Source organism: Pleurodeles waltl, chromosome 10 (genome assembly GCF_031143425.1).
Source record: "Pleurodeles waltl isolate 20211129_DDA chromosome 10, aPleWal1.hap1.20221129, whole genome shotgun sequence".
Taxonomy (NCBI): Eukaryota; Metazoa; Chordata; class Amphibia; order Caudata; family Salamandridae; genus Pleurodeles; species Pleurodeles waltl.
This window is the reverse complement of record NC_090449.1, coordinates 1,064,274,498-1,064,295,989: the sequence shown is the minus strand read 5'-3', so window position 1 is coordinate 1,064,295,989 and position 21,492 is coordinate 1,064,274,498. Positions and strand designations below refer to the sequence as shown.

Sequence of the window (21,492 nt, the reverse complement as noted above, 5' to 3'; positions counted from 1 at the left end):
CTGAAATCGCAGTGGCATGTGTTACAGCGCAGTGAAAGGTCCTTTGCAACGCTGGACTTTTCACCTTTTTGCTGCTTATTGCTATGTTCGGATGTTAAAATGGAAGTAATGAGGTGCAACTAATGCCCAGACAGTCTTACCAAGTTTAATAATGAATATTATTATACAATGTGCCCCAATTTGCTGCAGAATTTGGATTTTCTTGCCACACATTTTACTCAACCCTGCCAAATAATTTGTTCCTCTCCTGCAGGATAATTCCAGTGGCCCTGCCTATACGGTGGCACAGGGGCCACATCTTTAAAAACCAAATAAGTGGCAGAAAAGTGAGACGGTCTGAAAATTACCCAGGCAGAATTACCAAGTTTAAAATGATGAAATAATGACGTGATATTACTATAGAATGTGCAGTATTACGCCGCAAAATGTGGCTTTCCTTACCACATAATTTACTCAATCCTGCCGCATGATTTGGCCATTTCCTGACACATAATTCCAGTGGCCCTGCCTATTGGGTGACACGGGCCACAGATTTGAAAACCAACGTGCCACAGGGAGGCGGTCCGCGAATGACAGCGAAAGAAATACTTCCGGGTTGCGGTGGTCCCCGCTCCTTTCAACTTCCGGATTGCTCGAGTCGGTCTCCGACTTCCGCCCGTCTGGAAAATCAAAACCTACCAGCAGCGGCAGGAAACAAGGTGAGAAGTTGGGCGTGCAGGGGGCAACCACCGCTGTCCGTGCGCGCATCACCGGCTCTGCCGGTCTCCGAGGCCTGCGGGGGACCCGGGGACCGAGGAGGAAGCCGGCGGTTAACGGCGTGAAGGTCGGCGGCGCCGGCGCGCGCTGCCTGCCGCGGCCAGGGCACGAGAAGGGCAACCAATGGAATGCTTCGACAGAAGTGCGCGCCTGTTAGGGGCAGCCGGATTGGATGATCTGGTGGCTGGCTCGGAGAGGCTGCTGACCCTGCTTCCGGGCCAGGGCACTTGTGTTTTCACTTTTCTGTGACTCCTGCGCACACCTGAATCCACAGATCTATCCAAGGTCGCAGTGATCCTCTGCATTGATGTCCTTTGCTGCCAGCAGGGCTCCAGGTGGCCAAGAGCTTTTTAAAAAAATTAATGTATAGGGAGCTGTGGCCCAACCAAACTTTTGAACTGTGGAGAACTTCTCCCAGCCTGTGAGTGTGGGCAAATTACTTCATCGTCCCCTGCTTAAAAAAAAATCTGACCTCCTGTAGTTAGGGTTGCCACCTCTCCTACAGAAAAATACCAACCGTTTGTTGTTGTGTTAAGAGTGTGCAAAGGCCCGGACAAGATGCTAAGAAGGATTTCAAACAAAGTTGCATGTATTCATTTAAGCGTGACTTTTCGGCCGTTACTTACTTTAATCGTTAGTTGGAGTTGTTAATGCGGTACTAAAACGCACTTAAAACTGCTTTATATTTGCTGTTTGAAGTATGTATAGATAAGAGCTAAAATTCCAGCTTTGCACTATTTTGCTTATTTTTGTACTGGCCGGCGTGGTGCCGTTAAACAACCGGCCAGGCAGCAGCCCTATCTCCAGTGTAAATTGGTGCTCAAATAAAGCATTCTAATGCCCTTGACTCAAGTTCATGCTATATAAAAACTGTGTGTGTGTGTGTATATATATATATATATATATATATATACACACACACACACAAAAAATCACTTCGCTGTAGCCTCTCTGCACATGAAAGCCGGCAGCGCCTGGCGTCTGACGCACACCACCCTGTCTGCATCCACACTTTCCTCCCGCTTAAAGGAAGAAAGGTATTCCGAGAGGAGGTGAATTTGCAGTATGTTTTACTCAACCAAATAAAACAGGAATGTGTTTCAGGTTGACAAAGGCAGTAATTCCGAAACGTGTTCTTGTTTTACTTGTTTGAATAAAAAATACTGCAAATTTACCCGTTCTTGAAGTGGCTGTCTTCCTCTAAGCACGAGGAAAGTGTGGATATATATATATAATATATATATATAAAACAAAACAGCATATTGGAGACATGACAAATTGACGTTCCTCTGTGTGAAGTAACTATGTGTACGAGTGCTGAGAAGAAACCTATTGATGCACTTTAGTATGCTCTTTCGTGGTACTTGTCAGGGGTCCAGACTTACTGTGCTGCTGACCCAGCCAGAAGAAGCTGCAAACCGATTGCTCCATCCCTGTGCTCTTTAAAGAGATCTATTGACCCAATGCTTGTGGCTGTCTCACTCGTTTTAAGTGCCCCTTCCCTGAAACGATGCCCTTGGCAACCCGGCGCAGTGTTTAAGAATTAATAAGCTCAGTGATATTATATTAAAGCAGTCTCTCTTCGCCATGGCCTTGGGAATAGAGTTCTGGGACGCCTCATGTGTATTATATACTGTCTTGGAACAACATTAGAGGCTGCAGGCTCTCGCCTGGCAGACGTTGACAGGACAGGCACCAGCCGGTTGTGAGCTATAGTCATTGCCTACCTCAGTGGTCTTCAAACTTTTTAATTCCACGCCCCCCCAGTTGAAAAATAAAAATCATTGGGCCCCCCTCTGAATTTTTAACAATTATTTTAGAAAGATAGCAATGTTTAAATAGGTCCAAACCTATTTAAACATTGCAATTAAGTACTGTTACCTTTTTAAAACTGCAATAACATGCTTCTGCTTAAAACAAAGGTATGTTATCTGTATAATATTTCTTTTGGCCAGAGTTTGGTGCCCCCCCCGGGACACTTGAGGCCCCCCAAGGGGGGCCCGCCCCCCAGTTTGAAGACCTCTGGCCTACCTGGACCAGAAATTGGCAGACTCCCCAGTACCTGTACATTTTAAATCCTTCCTCTGCTTCCAGTCAGCCCTAAAGCCTCCATCTTTCAGTGAAGCCAAGCCAGGGGAGGACTTTCGGCGTATGAACACATCCACTCTCCTCCAGATTTACTGTTTTTTCCATAGTGTTTAGTTATTTTGGTGTTTCTGTAGCATTTTCCAAACCTAAGCAAAAGGGAGCGGACTTTAATGGATGGTATAGCCCAGCTACGAATGTTTATAAGGCTATTTGAAAACATTTCTGCCACTAGAGGGCAGAATGGTCTAGTAAAACAAAGGCCTCACGGAGCCAAAGAGGCTCCCTTAGGCCTTCATTAGAATTTTGGAGCTCCAGGTTTCTACTGGCCATTAGAAGCCTGGAGCTATTCCATTGTTTCAATGGAGCACCCAGCATTCCAAGGTTCTAAATAGTGATTCATTTTCCTGCCAATGTCATGAAGAGTAGCAATATGTATCAGGTGAGTGGGTGCCCAGGTGCAGTTAAACCACCAATAGAGTCCTTTATGGAGTCCAGCCAGGATCAACAGAGAGCCAGCCCATTGAGGTGCAGTTAAACCGCACCACATGAAGGTGGTGTGAGACCACCAAGCGAGCGCTCCCCCCCCCCCCCCCCCCCCCCCCCAACATCAAGATTTCAATGCAGTTCGTTTTTTTGTTGTTTTTTTGCCCCTGTAACTTGAAGACTGTTCTGCACCAGCAAAATGCTTGAGTAATGTTGCAGTTTTTTGGCATGCAGGTTTTTTTTTCACCCACTTATTTTCATTTTACAAATGAAGTCGAACAATGTGCATATTCATAAAAAAAGTATTACACATGGTTTGGATGGGTAGATGAGAGGGACGGGCACAGGTTAATCGCAATACCTCATATGTATGTATTTGATTCAATGTCATCTTAGTTTCCTTGACGTCTGGGTCAAAGCTATTAGCAAATAATCTGTAAGATCACACCAGACCTCCTCATTCCGTCCAACTGGTAGCGTTCAAGTCTTTCTCTTTTTTGAAGGGAGTCCATGCTAAACCAAATTTCGATAGATTATCATGTACTAAAACTGTTAGTATTTCCATTGTGCACAATTGTCACATTTGATCCCACTTTAGCTGTTTTAGCTTAGAATCATGACACCTCTGTACCAAAGCTATATTTAATCTAGCAGCAAGTAACATGGCCATGACTAGGGCCTTTAGGACATCAATGGAGACTCTACATCATCCCGTATGTAACCTAAGTGCAATCAGGTCTAGCAGAATTGTTATTCCTCTTATATTTCAGATACGCCCTTAGATGGTCACCCGATCATATGTTCTAGTCTACCTCTTTGGTAGCATCCTTATCAACAATCATCCACAGTGCTGTCAATGGTTCCATGTCTTTCTGGATTCATGTATTAACATATTATTATTTTGTAGGAATTTCTTTTGTATCTAGATTATATCGATGTTTCTGATGCCATCATCCAGTTATTGGACCAGGTATCTTCAGATATCATATGGGCCACATCGTATTCGCATTTCTCCTTCTGCAACTTCAGTCGATCCTGTCCTGATTGTTTTGTATGGAATTGCCATTCACCCCTACCCCAGCTTCAAGTTCCTCCCTTTTTGAAGAGGTTGTCTAATAGAATCAGTGCAGGCAGCCTTAAGATGTCACGTAGCAGCAGATGGAATATTTCTGTATATGACTCCTGGACTCAAACATCTCCGTTTTCTTAAAGGTCTCTCAGCGCCACAGCCTAAGAGTCTCCCCAGGTTTAAAGTTGGGGTAATATGCTGTTATTGTCAATGGGAGAGGAAGCCCCCTAGACCTAACCACATATTATTTTGGTCCAGTTGTTGAAAAAGAATCTAGTGACGTGGAGGGGGGGGGACATTTCATTTGTATGTCTCGTTGGAGTTGGAGGGGGTGGCGAAGTGGGGTTGTTAGCCAGATTGGCCTATGCCAGGGAAGTGTTGGAGAACTCCTGTTAATTTCCCTAGAGTAAGGGCCACTCTAATGTTGTGCGGATCTGCATAACAGCATATATATATATATATATATATATATATATATATATATATATATATATATATATATATATATATATATATATATATATATATATATATATATATATATATATTTCAATGTGAGGGAAATTTAAGCCTTGATTTCCAATTGATTTGTAAGGCGTCATCCTGTGTATTTTCGGTTTCTTGCCATTCCACGAGAATTGTTTGAAGTTTTGTCTGATGCTCTTTAAGACTGGCGTAGGGATCCATAAAGGGAACAATTAGACAACATAAAGCAGACAGGTTAAAAAGCTCATTTTAACACCATCCTTTCTCACAAGCCTGGGTAGTCACAACTTCCCCCATCTGTCCAGATCTTTAAATAATGTTTTCAGTAAGCTTGAAAGTATGAATTGTTCTCATCTTTGGATTTTTTTGGTAGATGAATTTCCAGGTAGCAGATTGGTTAACTGTGCCCTGAGTAGGCCCTTCTCGCTGAACAATAGTTTGCATGCTTGTTCATTAACTCTGAAGCCCAATGCAACCAACTTACAGTTAAATCTATACCCATATACCGTAGAAGAATCTTCCAATGTAGAAAGTAAATGAGGCAGGGAGTTGTCATGGTCTGTTGGAAAACACTATCATCTGCATAGGGTATTAGTTTGTGGTGACCTGTCTCTGTTTCAATTCCTTCTGTATTGACATTCCTATTGATAGCATATAAGAATGTTCTAGGATTCTATGTTAAGCATTTTTGATGCTCTATTGTTAAGAGTGAAATTTGCCCTTCATTTCAAACAGTAGTATTTAGGGAAAGCCCCAGTATTAGATATGTTTGTCTTTTCTCAAATAGGCAGTGGCTACTTTCATGTCCTTCTGTTTCATCAAAGTTATTGTAGAGACATCTTGGAATATTATGATTTTATCATCTCCTAATTGGATATCCTCTGATTTTCTGGCAGCTGCCTAGATTTCCTCTTTGAGTTTGAAAACATGTATGTGTGTGAATTGATCAAACGTGAGGTTTTGTTGATATGTGGAAGAGACACAATATGTTCAGTCAAGATCTGTTGCTGGGTGCTCCATAACCTTGAGAAGATAACGGAACACAAGTTGGATTCTCAGGTTATTGTGCTGAGAACAATTGTTCATATTTCTCAGTTTTGCCTATGAGAGGCTTCTCCAACAAGAAACTGTACAGCCCATGGGCAGACAATTATCATAGAAATACCGGCCACCATATTGAAAACCCAGTATAGTAATCCTCCGGGTGCACCGGTAACAGCCTTAAAGCGGACTCAACATCTGTCTTCGCCAAGAGTGCCCCAGGGCCCAGTTTGCATAATCTAGCTAAAGCCATGTCAACTGAGGCATAAGCCACAAAACAGACGTCCGGGTGGATTGTATCATTGACTGATAAGCCCTTTGGTGCCGAAAGATTATGGATCAGCCTGTACTGTCCAGTCTCTTGTTTTGGTACCACACCCAAGGGTGAACACAAAGTTAAAGCAAGGTGGTTTGACAAAGGGACTAGCAGTCCTACAGAGTTTTCTGTTGAAGGCCGGGCATGACCCCTTTTTGTCCCCACCACCCCATTGTGGACGAAAAGGTTGTTTAAGGGGTGTCTTGTTATTCACATTCTCCAGCCAAATGTTAACCTCTGTCTGGTCCCACCCAATCTCCGGATCTTCCACCTAAAATCCCTATCATTCTCCAACCATGCTGACCTGCCAGATGTCTGGTGAGCCTTCAGAATCTTATTCGCTTAAAAAAAATCCTGGGTGCAGCCAACTCAGGCTTCTTTTCCAACATTACCGTAGTGAAAATATTAAAACCAAACAACCAATTAGTAATGGTCTCTTCCACTTTCTCTTTAGAGGAGGACTCCTTACCATCCTATTCTTTCACCTCACCCTTCTACCTCTTGGGCCTAATCAAAGAAAAAATGTCCACAAATTCTCCTCTCCAGATCTTCTCCTTGATGTCAACTGGCACATGCATAGCCAACTTTCCCTGGCTTGGATAGCAAAGTGTCCCACCTACCCAACAATTTGGTTGTGGTGCCCACATCATCCTTCACCACACCTTCTGCTACTTTACCTGATGCCATAGCGCCAACACTCCCGGCTGTGCCAAATGGACCCTCCTTCTGGGTTCCAAGATCAGTCGCAACCTGTTTCTGTAACTCTGATATGGTGGACAACATGGGAGGAGATGGGACCCAAAGGGTTGTCAAAGCGCTGGCTCCCTGGTCCCTAGTTGCTGGATTCACCAGCTGAGACAACATGCCTGAAATTGAGGACAGGGCTCATGAGGACGGATCTTCCTGCACCCCTGAACTGACCCCCAGCTCTGACGGCACTACCTGAGACGTGACCCCTCAAGTCGGCTCTCCCCCACCCTTGAAGGACCAGGTCCCAACCCCGACTGCCCCATGTTCAGATGCTGGAAGGTTCTGGCGCTCACCTCCTTCCCCCCGGCCAGAGCATTGCAGAAACGTACAGGGGGCTGGACCCTCAGAGGCCCTAATGTCACACCCAGGTAAGTCGGGGCGCTCCCCCAAAGTACTTATGATGTGACAACTGTAGGAAAGTACCATCTTGCCTGGCATGTTACCCCCATATTTCACTGTATATATGTTGTTTTAGTCTGTGTCACTGGGACCCTGCCAGGCAGGGCCCCAGTGCTCATAAGTATGTGCCCTGTATGTGTTCCCTGTGTGATGACTAACTGTCTCACTGAGGCTCTGCTAACCAGAACCTCAGTGGTTATGCTCTCTCTGCTTTCCATATTGTCACTAACAGGCTAGTGACCAATTTCACCAATTCACATTGGCATACTGGAACACCCATATCATTCCCTAGTATATGGTACTGAGGTACCCAGGGTATTGGGGTTCCAGGAGATCCCTATGGGCTGCATCATTTCTTTTGCCACCCATAGGGAGATCTGACTATTCTGACACAGGCCTGCCAGTGCAGTCTGAGTGAAATAACGTCCACGTTATTTCACAGCCATTTACCACTGCACCCAAGTAACTTCTTAGTCACCTATATGTCTAACCTTCACCTGGTGAAGGTTGGGTGCAAAGTTACTTAGTGTGTGGGCACCCTGGCACTAGCCACTAGGGGAGATGCCCAGAGCTCCTCCAGTGTGCCCCAGACCTCTGCCATCTTGGAAACAGAGGTGTTGCTGGCACACTGGACTGTGTCGAGTGGCCAGTGCCACCAGGTGACGTCAGAGACTCCTTCTGATAGGCTCTTACCTCTCTTAGTATCCAATCCTCCTTCCTAGGTAGCCAATCCTCCTTTTCTGGCTATTTAGGGTCTCTGCTTTGGGGAATTCTTCAGATACCGAATGCAAGAGCTCACCAGAGTTCCTCTGCATCTCCCTCTTCACCTTCTGCCAAAGGATCGACCGCTGACTGCTCAGGACGCCTGCAAAACCGCAACAAAGTAGCCAGACGACTACTAGCAACCTTGTATCGCTTCATCCTGCCGTCTTTCTCGACTGTTTCCAGGTGGTGCATGCTCTGGGGGTAGCCTGCCTCCTTTTTGCACCAGGAGCTCTGAAGAAATCTCCCGTGGGTCGACGGAATCTTCCCCCTGCAACCGCAGGCAACAAAAGACTGCATCACCGGTCCTCTGGGCCCCTCTTAGCACGACGAGCGTGGTCCCTGGAACTCAGCAACTCTGTCCAAGTGACTCCTACAGTCCAGTGACTCTTCAGTCCAAGTTTGGTGGAGGTAAGTCCTTGCCTCCCCACTCTAGACTGCATTGCTGGGTACTGCGTGATTTGAAGCTGCTCCGGCTCCTGTGCACTCTTCCAGGATTTCCTTCGTGCACAGCCAAGCCTGGGTCCCCCGACACTCTAACCTGCAGTGCACAACCTTCTGAGTTGTCCTCCGGCGTCGTGGGACTCCCTTTTGTGACTTCGCGTGGACTCCGGTTCACTCCTCTTCTAAGTGCCTGTTCCGGTACTTCTGCGGGTGCTGCCTGCTTCTGTGAAGGCTCCCTGACTTGCTGGGCGCCCCCTCTGTTCCTCATCCAAGTGGCGACATCCTGGTCCCTCCTGGGCCACAGCAGCATCCAAAAACCCTAACCGCGACCCTTGCAGCTAGCAAGGTTTGTTTGCGGTCTTTCTGCGTGGGAACACCTCTGCAAGCTTCTTCACGACGTGGGACATCCATCCTCCAAAGGGGAAGTTCCTAGTCTTCTTCGTTGTTGCAAAACACCAAGCGTCTTCCATCCGGTGGCAGCTTCCTTGCACCCTCAGCTGGAATTTCCTGGGCTCCTGCCCACTCTCGACACTGTCGCGACTCTTGGACTTGGTCCCCTTGTCTTACAGGTACTCGGGTCCGGAAATCCACTGTTGTTGCATTGCTGGTGTTGGTTTTCCTTTCAGAATCCCCCTATCACGACTTCTGTGCTCTCTGGGGGTTGTAGGTGCACTTTACACCTACCGTACAGGGTCTTGGGGTGGGCTATTTTTCTACCCCTCACTGTTTTCTTACAGTCCCAGCGACCCTCTGCAAGTTCACATAGGTTTGGGGTCCATTCGTGGTTCGCATTCCACTTTTGGAATATATGGTTTGTGTTGCCCCTATACCTATGTGCTCCTATTGCAATCTATTGTAACTTTACACTGCTTGCATTACTTCCTTTTGCTATTACTGCCTAATTTTTGTATTGTGTACATATATATTGTGTATATTTGTCATCCTCATACTGAGGGTACTCACTGAGATACTTTTGGCATATTGTCATAAAAATAAAGTACCTTTATTTTTAGTATATCTGTGTATTGTGTTTTCTTATGATATTGTGCATATGACACCAGTGGTATAGTAGGAGCTTTGCATGTCTCCTAGTTCAGCCTAAGCTGCTTTGCCATAGCTACCTTCTATCAGCCTTAGCTGCTAGAAACACCTCTTCTACACTAATAGGGGATAACTGGGCCTGGCACGAGGTGTAAGTACCTCTGGTACCCACTACAAGCCAGGCCAGCCTCCTACAGCAACAAACCGTGCCTTTGTTTCCTTGCATTATTTTGGTGTCCATGAGTTTGACTCCCGATAGCTCCCAGCAAGGATGATACTTGAACAAAAGGAGGGCTGATGGCCTTTTAACTGTGGCCCTTGGTTGGGGCCAGCTGGAAGTGAAAGCAAAAAATCTCCTCCCGACCTGCACGTTGGTGCGCCAAACAGAAAAATAACAAACGGGTGCTACTGAATGGGCCCCAGTGTTGGAACATTACACCAGACGTTAATAATTGCCAGATCCAGGATTAAAGATGGTAGGTGAAGTTAAGACCAAGCGATCCAGCTGTATCCTATTCACTTCCTGCACTACCAGTATTATGTCACTGCCAGTAAAAACAGGAGTTGGAAAAAGCAATGAAGACTAGTATTTTTTTAATTACCTTTTTACTTTTGTAAGCTAAATGTCAACAGAAAATGACTGAGGTCTAGATAATTAGTAACACAAACAGAGAGAAAGATAATACCATGCTACTAAAGAATACTGAGAATTTTACAACGTTATTTTTACCTACCAACACTTGGCCCTTCCAGGATATCAAAGCCGAAACAAATGGGCAGTATTATTTTTTTTTTTAACAAAGGTGGCCACCCTGGTCTTCGCTCAGTGCGCAAGCCACTAAATATTACATCTTGTTAACCTTTGCAACACATTGTAATACATCATTGTTATTTACCATGCAATAGTATTGGGGTGTGTGTGTGTGTGTGTGTTTGTGTGTGTGTATATATATGTATATGCATATATATATATATATTAGTTCCAGGTGTTTACTGGGGGAACCACCCAACCCTCTTTTTGTAAATTATAAATTTATCATCCCTGAAACCTTTCTACCCCTAGCTATCCATAAACCATAAGTATGTTTATTACCCTATACACCTACCCATCCTGAACCCCAAAACACCCTTACAACCCCCATCGATTTCTTAACCCTAAAATCCCCTTACTCTCACCCATCCATGAAGCCTAAAAACCCTTACTACCCTTTATACCTACCCATTCCTGAACCCTAAAAACCCTCTAGCACATCTTATCCCTACACCTAAAAGCCCCTAAAACCAGTTGGTACCCTTTTGTGTGTGTGTGTGTGTGTGTGTGTGTGTGTGTGTGTGTGTGTAGACACACACTTGCTAATGTCATTTAAAAACATACATCTTACCTGTGTGGTAAAGTTCTGAGTAGTTTGGTACCTAAAAATAGACTGTGTAGTAAAGCCTGTCTGGTAAAGGATGTATTGTATTGTAATAGTGTTTATATAGCGCTTACTACCCCTGACGAGGCGTCAAAGTGTTTTTCGGCGAGTAGCACGCTGCCCTGTAACCCAAAAGGAATTAGTGGTGGATTATTATAGGGAAACAGGAGTACAGTTTTAGTATTATTATGAGTTAATTTGAGCCGCGGATATGTGAGTTTGTTAGTTAGATTGAGTAGAGTAATGGAGGGGTGGAGGAGGGAAGCATCCAGAAGTGTTAAATGGGAGCTTATGTTGATAGGATTTAGGCTTGGGATAAGTAAAGGGGGGGATGGAGGAGGGAAGAGTCTGTGGAAAGGGTTAGAGAGATCATAGTAGCAGGGTGAGATAAATGAGGGAGAAATTAGTAGGGTTGTTTGGGAGCTCATGGTAGTAAAGTGAGGTTTGGGTGAGTTAGATGTGGAAGAGGAGGGAAGAGCCTAGGGAGAGTTATTTAGGAGATGAAAGTAGTAGAATGGATTTGGGATGAGTCAGAGTGGGAATGGAGGATATATAGATAGAGACATGACATATGGTGATGGGTAGACAATTGTGATATAAGATGAGAGCAGGGATTCATAAGTATCTAGTATAACAACTTAACTAGGAGTTATGCAATGACCTATGAACATGTTAAGCATAGAATAACATACATGCATATATATTTGTATATACACACACATATGCACATGTATGTGTGTGTGTGTATATATATATATATATATATATATATATATATATATAAAACCATGAGTAAATATACCTTAGTTAAACAGGTTTAAAGAGTGTGTGTAGTTTGTTATGACATAGTAGCAATACATATTTTCTAAAGAACTATACATAACTAGAATATACACATAATCAGAAAAAAATATTTATCAACATAGGCATAGGCAGTCCCTAGCTGTTTGAATATGGTGGTTATGAAGGAAAGAGCCAACTCTTGAGTAGTTTTCTGAAGACAAGATAGTTATCTGTGGCTCTTATAGTTGGGGGTAATGAATTCCATAGTTTGGCTGCTTAAACGGAGAAGGATGTACCACCTATAGTATTTTTCTTGTATGGTGGTGTTCTAAGGCAGGGGGGCAATCTTGAGCGGAGGTTTCTTTGTTTAATGCATTTGATTATTTTGTTTCTGATAAAAAGTGGTCCTGTTCCATGTATAGCTTTGTGGGTGAATCAAAGCATCTTGAAGGTGCATCTTCTGGCAACGGGTAACCAGTGTAGTGCTCTCAAGGCAGGGGAGATGTGGGCTTGTGGCTTTACATGTAATAGTAGCCTGGCTGTGGAGTTCTGAATACAGGGAGTGCAGAATTATTAGGCAAGTTGTATTTTTGAGGATTAATTTTATTATTGAACAACAACCATGTTCTCAATGAACCCAAAAAACTCATTAATATCAAAGCTGAATATTTTTGGAAGTAGTTTTTAGTTTGTTTTTAGTTTTAGCTATGTTAGGGGGATATCTGTGTGTGCAGGTGACTATTACTGTGCATAATTATTAGGCAACTTAACAAAAAAAAAATAGATACCCATTTCAATTATTTATTATTACCAGTGAAACCAATATAACATCTCAACATTCACAAATATACATTTCTGACATTCAAAAACAAAACAAAAACAAATCAGTGACCAATATAGCCACCTTTCTTTGCAAGGACACTCAAAAGCCTGCCATCCATGGATGCGGTCAGTTTTTTGATCTGTTCACCATCAACATTGCGTGCAGCAGCAACCACAGCCTCCCAGACACTGTTCAGAGAGGTGTACTGTTTTCCCTCCTTGTAAATCTCACATTTGATGATGGACCACAGGTTCTCAATGGGGTTCAGATCAGGTGAACAAGGAGGCCATGTCATTAGATTTCCTTCTTTTATACCCTTTCTTGCCAGCCACGCTGTGGAGTACTTGGACGTGTGTGATGGAGCATTGTCCTGCATGAAAATCATGTTTTTCTTGAAGGATGCAGACTTCTTCCTGTACCACTGCTTGAAGAAGGTGTCTTCCAGGAACTGGCAGTAGGACTGGGAGTTGAGCTTGACTCCATCCTCAACCCGAAAAGGCCCCACAAGCTCATCTTTGATGATACCAGCCCAAACCAGTACTCCACCTCCACCTTGCTGGCGTCTGAGTCGGACTGGAGCTCTCTGCCCTTTACCAATCCAGCCACGGGCCCATCCATCTGGCCCATCAAGACTCACTCTCATTTCATCAGTCCATAAAACCTTAGAAAAATCAGTCTTGAGATATTTCTTGGCCCAGTCTTGACGTTTCAGCTTGTGTGTCTTGTTCAGTGGTGGTCATCTTTCAGCCTTTCTTACCTTGGCCATGTCTCTGAGTATTGCACACCTTGTGCTTTTGGGCACTCCAGTGATGTTGCAGCTCTGAAATATGGCCAAACTGGTGGCAAGTGGCATCGTGGCAGCTGCACGCTTGACTTTTCTCAGTTCATGGGCAGTTATTTTGCGCCTTGGTTTTTCCTCACGCTTCTTGCGACCCTGTTGACTATTTTGAATGAAATGCTTGATTGTTCGATGATCACGCTTCAGAAGCTTTGCAATTTTAAGAGTGCTGCATCCCTCTGCAAGATATCTCACTATTTCTGACTTTTCTGAGCCTGTCAAGTCCTTCTTTTGACCCATTTTGCCAAAGGAAAGGAAGTTGCCTAATAATTATGCACACCTGATATAGGGTGTTGATGTCATTAGACCACACCCCTTCTCATTACAGAGATGCACATCACCTAATATGCTTAATTGGTAGTAGGCTTTCGAGCCTATACAGCTTGGAGTAAGACAACATGCATAAAGAGGATGATGTGGTCAAAATACTCATTTGCCTAATAATTCTGCACTCCCTGTACGTTGTAGTTTTTTCATAATAGAGATGATCCATTGTAGAGGCCATTGGCATAATCCAGTTTGGATAGTACAAGCAAGATAGTAGCTTGCACCTTGTGTGGAAATCAGAGGTGGGGGAAGATGCGTCGTAGAGTCTTTAAGGTGATGAAGCTTGTTTGTGCTAATTTGTCCACTTGGGCATTCATAGTTAACTTGGAGTCCATGGTGATTCCACAGTTTTTAACTTCCTTGGATAATTGAGGAGGTGGTCCGAGATCGTCAGGCCAGGCGCACAGTGGGTCATAACTTTTCCAGTCACCATATATGAGTATTTCTGTTTTGGAGGCATTTTGTTTGAGATGGGTCCAGGTCATCCACTGATCAACGGCTCTGAGGCAACTGAATATTTCTGAGTTTTCAATGTTTTTGGGGCATTCTAATTTAAATAGTATTTGTGTGTCATCTGCATAGTTGTAGCATGTGATATGAAAATCATTGGTCAGTTCTGGTAATTATATCATGTAGATGTTCAAAAGCAAAGGTGTGAGATGATTGATCCTTGGGGGAGCCCTGCTTTTGTGAGGTAGGGTTTGGACTAGAAGGGGGGGGAGAATAGACAATATTCGATCTTTTTTTGAGATAGGATGTAATCCAGTAGAGAGCAGTCCCTTCTATGCCGCCTTCGTTGAGTCTTTGCATTAGGGTGTCATGGTCAACCATATCAAAGGCAGTCGTAGAGAGTTCCAAGAGAAGTAGTGCAGCAACTCCATTGCGGTCGACTGTGTTTTTAAGATCATCCCAGATTGCTATGAGTGCCGATTCAGTGCCTCTTCCTGGGCGGAATCCAGTTTGGAAGTCTAAAAGTATAGAATTGTCTTCAATGAATTGTGACATCTGGGCGAATGCTGTTCTTTCTATCAGTTTGCCCAGGAAAGGTCCATTTGTGATTGGTCTGTAGTTGTTGGGGTCTTGCGGGTCTAGGTTTGTTTTCTTTAATAATGGTCGTATGTATACTTTTTTCAGGTCTACAAGTAAAGTTCCTGTAGTTAAAGAGTTGCTGGTGATTCTTCTTACAGGTGTGGCAGCAGAAGTAGATAAAACAGTGTTCTTGAAGATTTGTGGTGGACAAGGGTCAGAAGGGCAACTGGAAGGTCTGCTTGCTTTGACCAAATCCATAAATTCACTTTGGGGTATTTGTTTGAAGGACTGTAAAGGTTGGGTTGGTTTATTCTTAGAGGGTATTTTAGTAAAGGGGTTGGTGCTGATGGTTTTATTCTGTTTTAAATAGAGTCGAATGTGTCTGCCTTGGTTGTGTAATGAGTTGCCAGTTTGTTTGTGAAATCTTGAGTAGTGGGATGACTTCCTTCCATACATGTAGGTTTTCGAAATTCCTTGAGAATTTTATAAAAATTCTTTGGTTGCAGATTTAGCATTTTGAATTCTGTCTGAGTAGTACCTATTTTTAGCTTTTTTGATTGATGATTTGTATATTCTGTTAAGTTTGTGTAGCTGCAGTTTGTCTTGACTGTTGTTTGTTTTGAGCCAGGTCCGCTGCGACTTTCAGATTTGTTGCTTTATCTTTTTAAGTCCTGTGTTTCTCCCAAGTTGTTGGTTTTCTTTTGTCGTGTTAAGTTTTTCTGAGTGGTATTAGGATATCAAAAGCTTCGTCTCTGCAATCAAAAGTAAAAAACCCTATGAAAGGTACAGTCGGGCGGCCAGGGTTGGATGACACACTCAGACCACCACCAAGCCAGGTTGCCCATAATCCAGGTATGGTCAGTCACACGCGCTCCCAGATTAATGGTGCTCCCAATGACCAAGTGTTACTGTGCGAAATCACCGCTGTGTCCCAACTGGTTAGGCGGCCATTTTGAAATCAGCTGAAACTGGTGGCAACTTACGGGGTTGGGGGCAGTTGTTCATTTTGGAAGTGTTAGTCCATTACAGGGTGTGGCTTCCTTTCCATTGTAGTGTTACTACAGTGGAGACTGGCAGTGGGAGCAGCTCAGTGCCTTGAGCTCAGCGGAGACTGTCCTTATCTGGGACTTAGGGTTTTCTTATTTGCTGTGCATATTGTGGTCATCTCAAGTGTAATATACACAAAAGGTATGGAGGAAATTAGATTACTTGGTCCGCTTGGTATTGTTAAAACCCAGCTCAATCCCACTATTATCCAGCAAGCTTTATCTAAGAATTCTCTCTTGGTGTAGTTCACCGTGAGGTTGAGTCCGCCCTGGTGGCACAGTTCTACCAGGATGGGGATAGGTGGTCTATGATGAAGCATGACACAACTAAGTGTGTGAGTCCACCTATTCCATAAGGAGGAATTCCATGCATACTCATCAACACAACAGTCTCAAGGAGAGACCACGAGCAGTGATAGGATCACAATCAATGTGATTGTGACCCTACCTAGTAATCTCATTTCCTCCACATCTTTTGTGTATATTGTTTCTATGTCTGGAAGATGTGTGGAGGATTCACCTTTCATCTTTCATCTTTCTCCTTGTGTAAGGTCATCTCAAGTGCACCAATTTAAAAAAAAAAAAAAAAAAAAAAAAAAACTAATTGTTTCACTTTTATGGTACATCCCACCTCCTAATATTTAAATCCTGCATCTATGTATAAAACAGTCCTTGCAGGCATGAGGGAAAATGCATTATAATCCGTAAGTATCCTTAACAAACACTGATAAAGCCCAGATTACTGCTTGAATGGGGTGCACACACTTGAAACCAGGCCAGGATGAATTTCAGAATCTGTACCTAGATGTGTTGGCAGACAAGGGAAAGGCCCTGAAGTACTAAATTGATGTAATCTTTTAAGTGCCACAAGCCAGACCTCTGTGTTATCAAGAACCCAGATCCTTCTTGTCGCCTGTGGTAGCAAGTGGTTCTCTCTAGCAGAACACACTGCTGCATCACTTGCAACAAAAATACCTGTCTTAAATCAGACACAAATCTTCTTCCTTTGTTCTGGATGGGGTATCTTGGTCTTTCTTCCTGTTCTGATTTCAGTCAATCTCTTAAGGTTGTTGTCCTTTTGCTCTACTGTTTCCCTGGAAATGTGACCCTTTCCTGCATGGCGAGCTTTTAGCATGAGGCACGAATTGATTAATAATATTGGGGTGAATATTACTCTTCAGATAAACTGATAAGATTGGTCAGTGGGGTGACTTTCCTTTGCAGATAGCTCAGTGTATAACTGATATGTTGCGGGTTCCAACCCTGGCCGGCCGACTGTACCTTCCTAGGTTTTTTTATTTTTGATTGCGGAGAGAGGCACCACCTGGGTAAGGCAACCCCCCCTTTACTTGAGGCAACAAGAGAAGAAATTATTCACTCTTGTATATTCTTCATGAATGAGGACTAAGATCCACACATAACAAATGATTTTTAAGGAATAGATTGAGGAAACCTGATTCTTTAGAAACTTGAATGTTGAGTGTGATTATAACCTACACATTTGTTAGCACTAAAATCCCCTTACTACCCCTTCATCTCACCCATCACTGAACCCTAAAAAACATCTGCATGTGTTATGCTATGTTAGCATTACTTGGAGTCCAGTAAGGACATTTGAGCCTTTCATTAGGTCTCGCCTGAGACAGCACCTGGGCTGACGCTTGCAAGCCATTTTGTTTGCTTCCAGGGGGCTTAGAGCCGGCCCATGGCTTACCATTGGTTGGCTTCCTTGCTGCTCAGTGGTTTGCTTCTCATACGTTTGAATATGCAGGCTTCACTTCTGCCGCATGTCTCCTTCCACTGCTCCCTTTTTGGGCGCCACTTATTTATTATTTTTTTAAAGCAATTGAGAAGCGTGCATGTTTTCCAACAGTCCCCCTTGTGTTCTCCTTCCCCTACACCACGTTCATGTTGCTGTGGCTCTATGCGTGTGCTTCTCCCCCATCCACGTGTTCTTATCCCCTCTACTGTGATTTTTCGCCCACCTCGTTCTCCCCTCCCCAAGTTCCAGGGTGCGCCCTAGATCTCTCTCAACCTTTTGCTTCCTGACCCATCAGTGCCCTACACCTTCCTTCTCCCACGCACCCTCTGTGTTGCTTCCCCCACCCACGCCCTCTGTGATGACTTCCCCACCTGCACCCTCCATGTTGTTTCCCCCCACCTGCGTCACCTGTGTTGCTCCCCCTGCTGTCCGAGTTGCTTCCTTTTTCCTCTGTATTGCTTCCCCCCCCACGTCCTCCGTATTAATTCCCCCCAACTTCGTCCCCAGTGTTGCCTCTCTGTCACATTCTGTTGCTTCCCCTCCCCTCTGTGTTGCTTCCCCCAACCGCCCCACTTTTAAAAAACAAAAAGGCACCATCGTAATTTTATAGACACATGCATGCTTTGTGCATGCGCCTACAACACGGCGGCTTGTTGTGTCATAGGCTTTTTTTTTCTTCTTCTTCTGTTTTTTTAATGTATTTTTTTTAATTTTTTTTTAGTCGTGCAGCGTGGCGAGGACCATGTTGCTTCGGTCATCAAGCCTCACAATCCGTTATGCAACACTCACATAACAAACAAGCTTTGCACAAGGTACACAACCACAACTGTCTGTGAGCTGGGAAGGCTAGAGCACACTTTGGCAGAGAAGGGATGGCCTAGACTGGCTTTTTAAGTGCTGTTCTTTACTGCAGATAGATTTGTACTGAGCTGTTTCCGGGCAGCAAATTCTAAATTTAGCGGCTCCTGATAGAAGCTGCGTTCTGCGTCATCACTTATTCATGCACAAAGCAGAGGATCACGCTAAGTGGTTAATTCACCATTCAGTGGCAAGCTCCTTTATCACACTTCAGGTGATAAACTGCTGTCCTGGCGAGGAATAAATGGTCTGGCCCCTTCTTCATTAATAGCTGTATTAATAGTAATAATGTTATTAATACTAAAAATGGTTTGTGCATAGCATTTAATGCTTTGCTTCTGTTTCAAGGCGTTTTAATTAGCAGGTCTTACTATTACCCATTTTTGTGTTACTTTATACCAGTTTGATAAAAAAAAGCATTGGCAACGCCAGTAAGTCTCGCCCCTGGGAGCACTATGTGGTAGTGACATGTCACTTGGAAGTAATGGGTCTTCTGGCCTGTGTGGATGTTTCTGTGCCCAGAAGTCTGCGTCCAGACAAATAGTGTCCCGCTGAACGAATGACCAGCAGGGTCCTGGTGCCATCTTTAAAGGTCTGGGCAGTTGGGAGAGGTGGAAGACCCTGGGGATTTAACCCAGTGCACTGCAGAATTGTGAGTTAGGCACAAGTTGTTGAGTGTGACCACTCTTCAAGAGAGATCCAGTGAAGGGTCTTGAAAGCAGGCAGTATGCTGCATCCTAGTCCGGGAACGAGGCCGCTAATGTGGGTGCGACTGAGGTGAATGCAGCGTTGCTACTGTCCAGTCATGAATTGAACTCTGCTGTCTGCTTGTAGTAGGGCAGTTTTCTTTGGGGATTGTTGAAGGGAGACAGTCGCCTGTTGCTGCTGAAAATGGGAGGATGCATTCTTGTTGCTGGTTTCTACTTGAGAAGTAGAGGTACCTATTAAGGGTATGCACAGGTCATGCTCCACCTGGACTGGAGTGAGACGGGCTTTGGAAAAGGAGAGGTTCTCTTGAGACGAAGAGCAGGATGATCGCAGCCTTGCGGCCGCCATACAAAGCCACTTCCTTTGCATCAAGACAGCTGCTGTTTCTTTCATGGTGTCCTCCAGGTCAGTTGGTGGCCAAGGCAGAGCAGGAGGTGATCTTGTAATGTCCGTGTGTGACAAGTGTGTAAATGGGAGGTGTGTTGGTGGGGGGTGTAGGTGCTCATGAAGACTTTAGTCTCAGATTGATTCTGAACTGTCCTTCAGTGCTGAATCCGAGTTGGGTGCCATTGGATTCATCTTGAATTCGAGATGATGATTATGATGAGATGATGGAGGCCACACTTTTGTCTGTGTGTGTTGGTGGCCCCACCGCTTGTATGAAGGCAGCCCATGTTAAGGTCACCACCCACCGTTCCCTTGGATTAGAATTTGGTGGGACCGGTCCCAGAGACACAGACATCACCAAGTTTGAGTGATTATTTGTCTAGTGGAAGGATGTGTTGGCTGAAGTTGAGAAAGTCTTCATGTCTCTGTAGATATAGGGCATTTCCATGGAACACCATCTGCAGGCCCAGAAAGCAAAATGGTGAGCAGATCTGGGGGTGACCTCTCTTGCGTAGCTGCTCGGCCCGCCCCAGCGCTTCCTTCCTGCTTGTGTCCCCCCAGAACACAGCGGAAGTAAATCTGGCAGACACGTTAGAAGCCACGCGTGCTTCAAGCCGAGGGGCACCAATTTCTTTAACTAATGTGGAGCCTGATTACCGGTGGCCTCAGGGACATGCTAGGGATTTTGGGGGCCCTGTGCCACACATCTTCGTGCCCCCTGTTGGGAACAGCTTTGAATTTATGATCCAGGTTTAGCCTTTCCATTCCCTCTTTAACCAGGCCAAATTCTAAATGTGTTCACATCTAATATTCAGGGATAGTGACGTGTGTTTCCAACGCTGTGACACAGCAGCAGATCACTAATATTACTGCAAATAAACTCCGACACTCTTCCATTTCTTATTTCTGAAATCCTGTTTTGATGCATTGTAGAAGAAACTGTTTTTGATGGATGGTGCATGCATAGCTGCCAAGTTTCCCAGATCCCTGTGTGATGTGCTGCTCCACTCCAGGTTATTTCTTGGCATTCTGGGAGTTGTAGTTCTGTTTTATATTGGGGAAAAACAAGACTGAGTCCCAGAATTCACAGAAAAAAACCTGGAATGGAGCAGCACATCACCCATGAATCTGGGAAACTTGGCAGGGATGTTCGTGAAACTTAACCCCAATATTTCTCTGGAAAATGTATTTAAAAGACTCCCACACATTACCCACATTAAAAATAAATTAAAGGAAAACACTATTTAAATCAGTCTCTTTAAGAATTTTTCAAGGTCAGCAGGGTAAAACTCTGCAGAACAGAGCTGGCTCTATCGGGGGGCTCCCGGCCAGAGCTCAGTTTGCCCAGGCCTTTAAATGTCTCTGGGTGGCCTACTGAACTGTCTGAGTGGTGCATGCGGAATTTGCACCTTGCGATTCATTTCGGCACGTCAAACCTGCTAGAATTGAACAAGGGGAAAAGTCCTGGTAGAGCTTGCAGATTTGTGTGCTGTAAGCACCAAAATCCGCATGTTGTACCCCAAATGTGTGTACTGCGATAATCATCACATTATAAATATTGAATGCCTCTGTCTCAGTTTTTCTTCGGACGCAGTAATTGTGGCATCAGACAGGGCCTACTACTAATCTGTCTCTTAGTGCTATCTAAGAGATCTTAAAAATATCTTTTGTGACAGTTAAAGGAATGTCATTTTTTCTTTCGCCTGGTGGAAATTCCCCATTCCTAAACTACTGTAAAGAGACTACATTGCCCACTCTTGGACCGACTATACATAAATACTAATATTAACATGCAGCATAATTGGACAGTACTTAGATAAATTAATTTTATTTACATACAAAATTAAATTGCGTATTCACATCCAAACTCCCCTATCAAAA

General features: G+C 44.2%; 1 protein-coding gene across 2 annotated transcripts in view; it reads left to right on the top strand.

Moving 5' to 3' along the window:
• Positions 1–598: 598 nt before the first annotated feature.
• OXNAD1 (oxidoreductase NAD binding domain containing 1) overlaps positions 599–21,492 on the top strand; it is a 97,086-nt gene continuing 76,192 nt past the window's right edge. The window contains exon 1 of one of the 2 annotated variants that reach the window (XM_069212086.1): positions 599–698. The gene's annotated coding sequence lies outside the window, so the exon portion shown is untranslated. The remainder of the gene's footprint in view (positions 699–21,492) is intronic. The other variant, XM_069212087.1, reaches the window with a different exon arrangement.